The sequence below is a fragment of the Pteropus vampyrus genome, unplaced genomic scaffold (assembly GCF_000151845.1).
Source record: "Pteropus vampyrus isolate Shadow unplaced genomic scaffold, Pvam_2.0 Scaffold2, whole genome shotgun sequence".
NCBI classification, from domain to species: Eukaryota; Metazoa; Chordata; class Mammalia; order Chiroptera; family Pteropodidae; genus Pteropus; species Pteropus vampyrus.
The window spans coordinates 26,479,030-26,492,788 of NW_011888783.1; the positions used below are offsets into that span (position 1 = coordinate 26,479,030).

The 13,759-nt window shown below is 35.8% G+C and overlaps 1 long non-coding RNA gene and 1 pseudogene across 2 annotated transcripts in view; both read left to right on the forward strand.

The window, feature by feature from the left end:
* LOC111738759 overlaps positions 1 to 13,759 on the forward strand; it is a 45,704-nt gene that overhangs the window by 14,158 nt on the left and 17,787 nt on the right. The gene's annotated exons all lie outside the window — the stretch shown is intronic.
* Positions 13,414 to 13,532, forward strand: LOC111739217 (annotated as a pseudogene).

Consider the following 13,759-nt stretch of genomic DNA (forward strand, 5'->3'; position numbering starts at 1 on the left):
GCCCCTCGGTTTCTGGCCTTTGGCATCCCTGCACTCTGACCTTTCTCCTCTTCTCAGTAAGATAAGAGGGAACCCAGACCTGTTGAATTCCCTCTTTCTGCACTAGAGCCTGGAAACTATTTTCAAGTACAGTAAGCCAGCGCACTTACAAATCTTTCTCTCTCCCTCTCTCTTTTTTCTTTCTTCTTCTTCTTCTTCTTCTTTTTTTTTCTTTTCTTTTCCTCAAGGATCACAGACCTGGGCTGATGTACAATATCTGAAAACTATTGCCTCATACATTTTGTCTAGGTTTGTATTCTTTTAAGGCAAAAGATTAAATCTGGTCCCCTTACTCTGTCTTGGCCAGAATCAGAAGTTCCTATCAGTTTAATAGGAATCTCTATTACTATGAGTGAATTTGAATATCTTTTCTGATGTTCAAGAAGAGGCTTTGTATTTCTGTCTTTGTGAAAGAGTTATATCCTTCATCCATTTTTATGGTATTGTTGTTTTTTTTCATCATTTTTAATAACATCATTTAGTGCTAGAATTCTGCTTCACTGATTCTTTATAGTTCCAAAAATAGTTTTCCTTATCATTCATATTTCAATGGTTCTTCCTAAAATAATTTATAATGCTGTTCTTCTGATGTTTTAAAGATTTTTCATTCTCATTTTATATTTGCGTATTTCTATACTTCCAGTGCAAACATCGATTAAACGAAATTATTTAAGACCGACATATAACTATTCTAGAGAAAAAGGAAGGAAATCAAGCAAAATATACATTCTTTGACATTAAAGAGCTTATTATTTGGATAAGAAAAGGAAATATATTTATACATACGTCTTTAAAATTGGGTAGAGGAAACAAAGCCAAAATTATAAAATGGACTGAGATTATTCATGGACCTCTCTTGAAAAAGATTAACCTTGAAAAAAATTTGAGCAGTTTGTAAAGTCTAAATATGTTAGGAGAAAGCAATGAGCTTTCCAGAGTTCACTAAAACACACACACACACACACACACACACACACACACACACACACACTCAAAAACAATAGGAGAGAGGAGGGGAATGGGGAAGAAACAAACCAGAGAGGTGGCCTCTGTGGGGCTGCAGCCTCCAATCAATCAGACCCCATTCTATAGAAAAAAAGTGATGCTCTTAAGAAGCGGAAGTTCAAATTTACATAGGTTTGGGAGAGCTAGTTTCAGAGACTCGGACAACCTCATAAATAGATGAAAACAAGATTCCCTAATTAACAATTTCTTAATGTTTTCATGGATACTAGCGCAATTTTCGAGTTATTTTTGTGAGCTCATTGCTGTCATGTTTAACTTAAGAAACATGAGGACCCAGTGATAACTTTAATTGCCATTCCATATTAGTATAAAATTCTGGTCATTCTTCTTACTACTGATCATTAGGCTTTCCACTGTAGAGTAACTGAACAATTTGTATTTTCCAACCTCATACTTCTCAGCACTCTTCTAATCAGAGGAGTATGTGGCTACCAAAACCAGATTCTTTCTCCTAAGGCAAACCCTAGAAGACCCAGGAAAGACAGTTCTATCGAATCAGACTAACGGCCCACATGCTGACCCTCCACTACGTTTGTGGCAGATGACTCTTAATCCCATTTTAGACCTCTGTGGCTCACTCACTTTGTAAGTCCTGTGTGACTACCCAGTGAGGGGAGGGGTACCATCTTTCATTTATATTTTCCTTATCTTAACTTCTTCACAAACTCTACCATCAGTTTGTGCCGACTTTTTCTCATTAATGGCTCAAGCTCCTGAAACCTTATTAATAGGAAGGAAAACATTCCCTCTTGAGATGCATAATTCATTTAATAACTGACTAAAGGCATTGAGGTTTTGCATAGTTCATAACTTGGGGTCAATCCAATAGATAAATAGGTGTTTGATTAAAATGATGATGAAAGGGAAATACTAATGGTAAATACCGATCAAAATATTCAAGAGAATGTCTAAACTGATAAGAGAAATTAAAGAATAAAAACTAACTTGATCAAACTTATCAAAATAAGAAATAAGGGCACAACAAACTAAATTGTAGTCATTAATTAAAATGGATGAAATAAAACCAAGTATATCGATTGTAACACAGAACGTAACCTAACTGACTTTTCCCGTTTAAAGATACTGTCACCTTGGTATACTTACTTAAAAAAAAAAAAAAAAAAAGCCTGAACTACATGTTGTTTATAAGAAACACGCTTTCAAAAATGGAATTTTTTTAAGGGCTAAAAACAAAAGAGAGGCAATCACAAACAAAAATAAATAGCAGAGGAAATATTAATAACATATAAGTTAAATTTAAAGTTCTAAGCATTAAATAGAATAAAGAGAGATTGTGATGATAAAAGTCACAAGTCATAAAATAAAAATTATATCTCTCAAGGAAGGTAACATTTATAGATCTATATGCACAAAATATCATATAAATGAGAAAAACCTCTAAAAATGCAAACAATAACCAAAATGTACTGGGAGATTTTAAAACATCTGTTCAGAAGTGGGCTGAAAAGTAAAAATAAGTAGACATAAGTAAGTAAAAAGGGATTAAATGATATAATAAACTCAATAATATATGTAGAGGTGCTTCAAATAGACATATTATTTTTCTTCCTATATGCCCAATGCATATTTACAAAATCAATCATGTAATGGCCACACAAAAGAAGGTTCTTAGCAAAAATTTTAAAGTAGAGATTTTACAGGCCATATTCTATGATCATAATCCAATAAAATTAGAATAAATAATAAAAATACTCAAGCAATTTTACCTACTTGGAAATTAAGATCTATATTACTAAATAACTTTTGGAAATGAAAGCAGCTACTAAAAATGGTATGGAGAAGAAGATGCCCACATATCACATACACACAGCCCTCAGTGAGGAGACAAGAAGTTGTCTTTCATTACTATCCATCATTTTTACATTCAGCAAAGCAGTTACCCTTTCTCATCTTACATGCTGGTGTGTCTAGGATTGATATTTACTGGTTTACTTAGTTACATCACTGATTTGTTCTGTTAAAAATAAATGAATAATCCAAGCACTAATTAAATTGCCCAACTTTTAAAAAACATATACAACATGTGGTTAGTTTTGGTATTTTCAAATATGTAGTTTAATACAGTTTTATAATTTTATTCATGTACATTCATATGAGAGTTAATAATGCAAAACTCTTAGGATAGGACACAGAGCAGTGTGTCACACATCCAACATCATCTATTATTGTTTTAATATACCTACTCAGCTTAGTAAAAGTTTCTGCCTCCTCCTTCCCCTGCCAATTCATAGGTTTCATCTTTGAGTGTGCTCAAAAATCTCACACAGTGCTTCTTCCTCGCCACAGAGCTACCTCCCATCACTCTCAATTGCTTTCTGGAGGTGGAACTTAGACATCTCTTCCTAAGCTGGAAATATAATAGAGAACTTCTAAGAGTATTTAGCGCTTTCAGTGTAGCACTTGACCTAGACTCCACCTTTCTGAATGTCCCTGCTTCCTTACCTAACACCCTCTAGGAGAAACTCATACCTAGCCCTTCTTTCTATTTCTCTGGTAAATGATCAGGAATGGAAATGTGTCTTCTTCTATTTCTCAGCAGTTTCAAATGTCTGCTCCAGAATCCTCAAGCATGTGGGCTTCATGGAAGTTACATTCTAATGTGGGGTGGGGGTGAGGGGATAGAAAATAAACAAGTAAACCAATAATAACAGGTAGTAATAAGGGCTATGGAAATGATATCAGTCGGGATTAAGTCAGGAAAACCATAGTCTAATAAACAGTAGTCCAGAATTTTAAATGGATAATTAGTTGCCATGATGTCACAAATGCTTAAAAAGCAATAGGTGACAATGAGGCAACCCAGAGATTTGCAATTGCCCTGTAGGCTGAAGAATAAAGGAAAGAAGTCATATTATTGAAACCCAGAAGCCAAGGTCACTTTGCAGATGTTGGAACCATAGAGGATTCTGTTTCCCTTCCTTCTTCCTCCCCTCCCACAAAAGACAAATGTCTCTCACTAAGCAAATTTAACTGAAAATCAATTGGCAAAAGAGGTTGGGAGATGTAATTTGGAAGGATCAGTCTCTGAAGCACAGAGAGAGTAGAGGAAGTAGTAGAATGAGTCTGAGATGAAACAACAAACACAACTCACTGAAAGAAGGATTCAGAGCTACAGGTGGTGGGTGAGAACTATTTTACAGAGGGTAGTTAGGAAAGATGTCTTTGAGAAGGTTGCATTCGAGCAGATACCTGAATGAAGCAAGGATTAAGTCGTCTAAAGATCTGGGGAAACAGTGTTCCAGGCAGAGGGAAAAGCAAATATAAAGACTTTGAGAAGGAAACTAGCTGGGTCCAGTCAGGGAGCCGCAAGGAGACCAGTGCGAATGGAGCACAGTAAGCAAAGGGTAAACCAACAATAGAGGAATTTAGGGAGAGGAGAGGCCAGAGCATGCAGGGTATGCAGGCTGTGATCTGGAACTTGAAATTAGTGCTAAATGTGATGAGAATCATGGGAATGTTTGAGTAATAGAATGATGTGAACTCATCAATAGTTTTGAAAAATTCTGTTCACCTCAAAAAAATTACATAACCTCAGATGCTGATCATGCATGCATAGGTTCCCACATATCTCTGCTGTGTTTCTGCCTCCTACCCTATCCCTCTGGTACAGATCATCCCATAGGACTGTCTGGGACTTGCAAATCTTTATACAACACAATTACACTTTGGGCATAGTGTTATTGTTTCCAGAGCAGCCCTATTAGCATTATCTTTTCAAATCGTTCACATAGAAGCAAGCGTGAGGAGACGGTGCCTGAACTGTCTGGGTTGTGTTGGTGCTAAGGCTCTCTGCTAGTTGAGATCAGGGATACAAAAAGGTGAGAACCGCCCTAGTGAAGAATACAAACCCTTGGAGGGGAATGCAGGATCTTTTTTGTCCATACAGGCATTCCAGCTGCTAGGACTCACTCTGTTCACTACGGCAAGCTAGAGTAAATATCTTAAGTTTCACCTGTCAAAAATATCATTATTTATGTGATTTTTCTTCAACATTTAACAATATAAAAACTATTTTTAGTGCCAGACAAAAACAAGCAGTGGGGCAGATTTGACCCATGGGCCCCAGTTTGCCAACCCCTGCTCTTGAGTATTAACAAATCCTCCCTACAAAGCTTCTGGCAACTTGTTTAAATAGGAACAGAAAACCAGAAATCATTATAGAGTTAAGGAAAGTCTCTAATGAGAAAGTAAAAAACCAAAACAAAGAAATTGCCAAAAGAACTCGCAGGGAATAAAACCAATGCAGGGAGTAGAAAGAAACCCACACAGAAGCACATTGGTCCTAAAAGGGACTTATGAGATAAAAATGGGGGATTGTCACATACAAAGGATCCAGAACCAGGATACCATTGGATTACTCAATAGAAAACAATGAAGTAATTACTTGAAAATGTTGAGCAAAAATTATTTCTGACCTAAAATTAATTCTCTCAATCAAGTTTGAAGATAGAACAAAATCACAATCTAAGAAATAGGGGATCTAATAAAAAAGAAAGTCAATATAAGCCTTAGGATGGTGGCAAAATAAAACCCCTGGGCAGTGGTGTAGGAAGCCTTGAGAGTCACCAGACTATACTAGAACATAAACATGTACTTATGCTAGGGATCTCCACTTTTCGTGGAGAATTAAGAATGGATTAGTAATACACATATGCAAACAAAGAAACAGACAATTGTTAAGCATGGAAATAAGAAGTCAAACAGGAAGGAAATATAAGAATAGTATACCACATGACTAGCTGTGTCTACAAATCATGCAGAGCAATGCAAACTGAATTTCTATCTAACTCAAAATTACAATATAATTCTATTAGGAAGATGAGTGGGACTAAGAGGAAGTGGGGGTGTTTAAGAAAGATATATTCGTGTCTTCCATGGATGAGAAGTCAGAAGATAATATCTAAAACAGAAAAATCAAGTAAAAGCAGTATAAACGCACAATTTAGAAATATAGAGGAAACATCTAAGAAACAAGTAAAAGGGTTGAAAGTTGTTACTGCTGGGGACTGAGAATGGAGGATGGGGAGAAGACAGTTCTTTGTTATTTCTGAGTGCTTATTATAAGAATTATAGACTATGACACTTTAAACTATGCACATGTACAACTTTTATAAAAATAGAAATTCACACACACAAAAGATAATATTGGCTGCAACTGGGAAGGCAGGAGGGCCAGTTAGGGGTTACATCTAGGTAAAAGAGAGCAGCAATGTAGATAAAACTTGACAGATTCAAAATGTACTTTGGAGGTTGAAGAAACCACATTTGTTAATGGGTTGACCATGAAGGCAAAAGAAACAGAGCTGTCGAAGACAGTGCCCAGGTTGCTGACATAGGCAATACATGGAGGTATCACTTAATGAGCTGTGAAATGGGTTAAAGTTGTGGATCATACAAAACTTTCAGCTCTCATGTGAAAAAATAACTTCTCAATACTATATTTTAATGAAGATCACTTTCTCTGATTTTCATAGGATTTTTTCCTCCCCATGTATAAATATAATTCTGGAAAACTCCTGTGAGATTAAATTTCCCAAGTAGCAAGGTGAGTCACTTTGTCATTCCTCAGACAACCACATAAATGGTATACTCTAAGGTTGTCAGTGCACCACCTACACAATGCTGTCAGCCTGCCTCACATTTTCTACTGGCGCCATATTTACAAACTATTAAAATCTATAATGAGTGAACTGATTTGCTGAAAACATGTTATTCTTTTTATGGAACAAGTTGTTGCTGTTTTCATTTCATTTAGCAAATAATTTTAGAATAGACCTACTAATAAAAACCTAATAAACTGAATGAAAACATTTAAATATGCTCCAAACCAACCAAGAATCCAATATTCACTAACATATTCATATAGAGAGGAGCAGGATCTGTGGCTTATCCTCATTCTAAGCCACCTTCTGAGAAATACTTTTTTGGAAACATCTGCAAGTAGAGACTGTCATCCCTCCTCTCAAAAGCTCTGCATTTACACCTGAATCACATCAGAGTAACCAGATGCTGAGTCTCTGAGGACCAGCAAGGAACAGAGGACACAGATTTAGGTCAAAACAAGAAAGCAAACAAAAGCAAAGAAGCCACTTAGCCAGAAAACTTGTGTGGAAAAAAAAAACCCAGCCATATGAAAAGAGACAAGCAAAGCAATTCAAAGCCACAAGCTGACTTTGTACCAAAGCCATTATATGCCTCCAAAGTTGCATCACCCTTGATCAGGAGTTGAGAGAAAAGGAGGCGGCACCGAGGTTAGAGTTGAATTTTCTTTTCTTTTTTAACTCTACTTTGTTTTGCTAGCACGAGGGCTGTGTAGCTACTCTGGCCCCACATAAAGGAACACAGAGCCAATCCACAAGCTGCATGGACAACATATGTCAGCAGCTTAACAGGTATCAGCCTGTCAGGTTTTTATTGCTTCTTACACAAACAATTCTAAATACCACAACTTCTGGAGAAGTGATAAGCTCTAGTGGGTTAGGTTGGTTAGCATTCTTTTCTGTCTTTCCTGGAAGCCTTTTCCTCCAGCACTCTGGCTTTCTGGGCTGGGCCCTGTGTCAAGTCCCTCAATAAACAAAGACTCTTTCTTTTTCTACAATTAACTAGACAGTGTCTTTTTGTTAGGTGCTTCTCAATATGTATATTTTTATCTTAACTGAATAATCCAGTGAACTTTATCACCTGGATAGACTTTGTTTTATATCTTCCTAAATCTACCAGATCAACTCTTAGTTCTGAATTTACTAGACACATAAAGGTAAGCAATTCCCCATCTTGTCTAGTTTTTGTCATTGTGCTGGTGTGTTATTGCTCATGATTGGTATATCTTAGCCAGGAATGTGAAAAGGAGAGTGATAGGCACCCTACTCCAGATGACATTGTCCAGGAGCAATTTTTTTAAAAAGAGTGCCAGTGATTCTAAGCTGGGTTTGGAATCACTGACTTAAGAACACGCACATACATTCACATGTACACTCACAATACTTGCTGAAGCCGATAAGACTTGTATTAAAGTAGGTATTTTAAAGACAGCTTGCCATTGAAAATTAGACATCTTTATTAGCAAACAACAGAATTAATTTAGAATACTTTGATGATTAGTTTTAGAAATGCTAGATAGTGTCAGTTGAAGTCTAAATAGGCACTCAAAGAGCTAGGATAATTTAGAAGAACACATCTAAGTTTATTCTGCTAAAAGATAATTAAGAATGTCCTGGTAATTGATTAACTTTTGGTGTCACTTAGAAACAGGCTCAGTTTCTCCTTTTATCAAATAGCCCGATGGGACAGCAGTAAAGATTTTTGCCCAAGAAGTCAATGAATTTCTTTTAAATATCAATTGTGGATTTCAAAATAAAGATGAGTGAGTATGAACTAATTCTGCTAGGACAAGGTTATGCAGATGATAGAAGACAATATCTAGAAACACTAAATATATGTGTTCATTTGGACAATACATATATTAATAATTGCTGCTCAGATCATTGAATTAATTACATCTTTTAGATTAATGCTTCCCCAATATTGGCCCAAATCACCAAGGAACTATTAAAAACTGCAGGTTCTCTGCCCCTACTCCAGATGACATTGTCCAGGAGCAATTTTTTTAAAAAGTGCCAGTAATTCTAAGCCGGGTTTGGAATCACTGACTTAAGAATGCCAAAATAACTGGCTCTTAATTTGTTGTGTCTGGTTACTTTATCTGTCGTAAAAATCAATACACATATCATCTGGTGATCAGTAATGTATATGGTTGAACTAGTTAATTATTCATGCAAAAAATTCCTAGAATGGAATCTTGGAGAGGTTTGTTAATGGTTTCCTGTCACTGAAATATTGCATTAAAAAGTCTGCTCTCTTGATCTCTTAGTTCAGCCCCAATCTGCTAAATTTAATTTACTATCAGAACACAAGGTAAATAGTTTCAAAATCCATTGGATAACTTAATGTAGACTATTCAATAATTTTGTGACTGAGTAATAGTTTGATAAATTATTTTATAGGCCTTTCCTACTTACATTTTCCACTTTTCCCTCTCCAGTCCACCTGAATCACATTCTCCTTTACTGTTTATGGTTTCATTGCCTGTGGGTGGGGGTGAGGACTGTGCAGACATTGGAAGCTTCCTTCCCTGATGTTTTCCAAAAGCCTCATCCCTTAGGAGAATTTACAAAATTTGAGGAAAAGGCAAAGGAGACACGAGTTTTGAGAGAAGAAACAGAGTATTCTGGACGAGCAGGCAGGAGAAATGGGCTACCTCCCAAAATATTAAAAATCTTCTCAGGGCTAGGAGAAGAAGTAAGAAAGCCTTTCTTCTCCTAGGCAGTGCCCTGGGATTTGTCAGTGCCTTAACAGTAGCCACTTGATGTATCAAGTGAAGAGATCAGAGGGTCCTGCCTCCTAAAAAGTACTGAGTCCCAAGCATGGTATACAAACAGCATGGGCCACTAGGCCTGGAGGGGTTATGTAAATAGGGGATGATGGCCAGCTCAGCATTTGTCCATGTGACCAGAAGACTAGCGACCAGATGCCTCGCCACCCACCATGACACCTTGAATGACATAAGGCTCTATTTTCATTCCCTAGGGCTGTCATAACAAAGTCCTACCAACTGGATAACTTAGAACAACAGACATTCATTATGTCACATTTCTGGAAACTACAAGTCTAAAATCAAGGTGTCGGCAAGGCCATGATCCATCTGAAACCTATAGAGAAGCGGAGAATCACTCTTTGCCTTTTCTAGCTTCTGGTGGCATGGGCGTTCCTTGGCATTTTTTGGTCTGTATATATATAATTTCAATCTCTGTCTCTAACATCATATGGCTATGTGCCCTCTATGTGTGTCTCTCCTCTACTTATAAGAACACCAGTCACATTGGATTAAGGGCCCATCTGACTCCAGTATAACCTCATCTTGACCAATTATATCTGCAGTGACCTTATTTCCAAGTAAGGTCACGTTCTGAGGCACTACAGGTTAGGACTCCAACATATCTTTTTCAGGAGAAACAATTTACTCCATAACAGGCCCCGATACCTCAGCCTGACTCCAGAGTGAGAAGGAACCTCAAGAATTCCTGAGCTGAAACTTTACACAAACTGGTGGGATCAAGACTTTGATACCAAATTAAGCCAACTGACAGAAAGTTAAGAGTGAAAACATGTATTGCATACTTTGTAGACTGAAAATCATGTGCATTGTCATTTTCATCCAAATGTTTAATATGTATTATGAAGTACTTAATATTTTAACTGTCAGTTATGTACATGAAATCTGATAATTCTGTGTACCAGCTTCGTAGCCTTATCGTCAGCATTTCTGTTTAGCACAATCTAAGTACCTGTCAAATATGAAATAAATGAATAAACAAGTGTAACATGAAGGATTCCAACAGAAAACATACAGTTTCCTGGATATTGATACAATCTGATACTTTTCATGGAAAATATCAAAACTACTTATAATAAGGTCAGTTTCTACTTTGATTTCTGAACCTGATGTTACTATAAAAGTCATTTTAGTTAAAGAAAATTAGCTTCATTTAGGCTCTTCTTTATAATTTTCATGGTTACTTTTCCCATAGTTTATCTGATTCTTTTTCTCCTTTAAAAAGTAGATCACTGGGGAGTTACAACCCCTCTAAAAATTCTAAATGCAGGTACAACATTTAAAGCTCATTTGATTCAAATTATTCCTTAGAACAGTGGCTTTTTGAAAAGGTTAATTTTCTTCTAATGTAGTCAGATTTTTAAATCAGAATGCTAGTGCTCCAGTGGCTATATTTATTTCAGAAATGTCAACCCAAAATTTACTCTTATAACCAACTAGGAAAATAATAGTTACAGAACCCATGTCATTCTTGAATTATAGCATACACACACATACACACACATACACACACACACACATACTACATAGAAACGTTTTCAAAAGATAAGAATTTGATTTAACTGACATAACATATTTAGTGACCTTGTTTCATGGATAAAAATAGGCAAACTTTCCCGTGTCCCTCTCATCTTTTTGAGGAAAAAACATGATAAAATCAGATGTTTGCATTGCTGGGTTTGAGCTCACCTATGGGGGCATTTAAAGCTGCTTTGTAGGCATAGAATTCAGAATGAGTGATTTATTTTTTTAAAATATTGTGTGTGTTCAGAAAAAATATATATACTTGAGTTAACATCAATACAAAAGACACAACCCCTGATCTCTTGCCATGAGGAGTAATTACTTTTGATGTTACTGCAAAAGATTTCCAGCTGTTCAAAACAATTCAAGGCCATTAAACTAGATTTTAAAATTAAGTCCTTGTTTTTATAATCATAAAACCAGATGAAAACCATAATCCACAAATAAATAAGTTTAATTTTTAATATCTGCTCAATTCATATCCATCCTAACACTATCTCCCACATATTTTAGTATCATTATGTTAGGACTTGAAATACTTTAGAATCACAGAAAGGTAAGTTTGAGGAAATCATTTCTTCTACCCTTCTTTCTTCAAACTGAGCTCTTCTTAAATTATCCTTAGATATTGAGGTTGGAAGTTTTCCTAAACCATTGTGTATTTGTGTTGTCTTTTGAGGGTGCAGGGTTTGAAGGGAACCAGGAAAGTATAGGTCAGAAGTCTTAGCAAATTCTCTGCCTTGCTAATGTTGACTAAAGAAACAGAATGAGAGGAATCCACAAAATTCAATTTTATTCTTGACGGAACACTGAAAGAAATGCCAGTGTCCCAGCCTTGATCAAATCCCATTTAGTTTAAAGAAATGGAAAGAATTGAAAGAGGAAATACTTAGTGGTCGCAGGGAAACAAAACAAAACAAAAAAATTATGGTGCTAAATCAGAGTTCCATAAGAACTAAATTATTATATGAGTTTGGTGACTAAGGCCATCCCCTTTAGCAAAGTAAGAGACTCTAGAACCAGGCTTAAAATTCTTATTTGTCCCAGTCTTACTGTGATCAGTGATTATAAGCTTGGTTAAATGCCTGAGTTACAGACCAAAAAATCCTCATAAAGATCTAAGGTATGAAGGAGGGGGTTGTGGCTAGCATTCTAGTCCTACTGTAAAGATAAATCAAGAATAATCTATATTTAGAACATCTTAATTTTTGCCCAAATCTTTATCAAACTGTTTTGAAATAAAAAATTTGGGGGGGTGGGAGGAGGACATGGTCAAGTGAAATTTTTGAAAGTAGGACTATAATGGAAAATTTGAAATGGACTTAGAATTAGCCATCTATCTATTTAATAAACAAATATGTTAGATACTAATAGCTCCTAGCTACCATGCTAGGGGTTAAGCATACAAAGATGAAAACTGTCTTCAGAGAATTAAAATTTAGTAAAATTTGGCAATAAAAAAGGAATACTGATATCCACTATAACACATGGATAAGCATTGAAAACATTATACTAAGTGCAAAAAACCAGTTACTAGAGGCCACAGATTGTATGATTCCATTTATATGAAATGTTTAGAATAGACAAATATGTGGAGATGGAAATTAGAATAGTGATTGCAAAGACAGGAGAAAATAGAAAATGGGGAATACCTGCTAATGGATACAGGATTTTGTTTGGAGAGTAATAAGATAGATTGCAGTGATGGTTGCACAACTCTGTGAATATACTAAAAAAATTGAATCGTTCACTTAAATAAGTGAATTTTATGGTATTTAAATTATATCTCAATAAATATGTCTCAAGACATCAGTAAAGATGGACATATTCTTAAAATGGTATAAATGGCATAATTAGCTCGACATGAAAATTGATGAAAAAAAAGTAATTGCTCCTGAGAAAGGAGCAATTCATTTTAAACACAAGGCAAAAATAGGAAACAATGTTAGATGGATAGTCACTAAATAATCAGTGCATGGTCATATCAGGACACTTCCCTGAGATTTACTCAAAAATAAACTCTACACAATGATGTTCTGAAATGTTAGTTCTGAAGACCCCTAGGTAAAGATGGAGAATTCAACCCATGTAGTTATCTCTAACTATAACAAAAACTAAAGTTAAATATGTTGTAAAAGGTTAAAAAGTCACAATATCAAAGAAAAAAGTGATATTAATGGAGGAGTGATGTCAACAAATTGTTAGATTTACCAGCAGCAATATTGAAAGATGAAAGAGTGGAATAATGCTTTCAAATTTCTGAGAAATAATGACTTCTAAATTAGAATTCTATATCCAACCAAACTAGTATTATTTAAGTTAAAGCTAAAAAAAGACATCTGAAAAATTTATTCTTATAAACCCCTCCCCTGAAAGCTAATGAAGGGTGCCCTCAAAAAAACAAAACAAAACACTATGGCCATATCACCCTGAACAAGCCTGATCCCATCTGATCTCGGAAGCTAAGCAGGTTTGGGCCTGATTAGTACTTGGATGAGAGACCACCTAGGAAGACCAGGTGCTGTAGGCATAAAATAAATAAATAAATAAAATAAGGGATTGTAAGCTGACAAGGTCCTTGCAATCTGTGAGGTCAACCAAGGGTTGCCTCACCTTAAAAAAAAAAAAAGAAGACACAGAAAACAAGAAAAACATGGGATCCAACTCAAGAGAAAGATAGAGATTTCCCATAATGATAGCTGTTCTGGAAACTGAGTAGCCAGTCCAGATACGAACATGAACATCAAGGATTCCAAG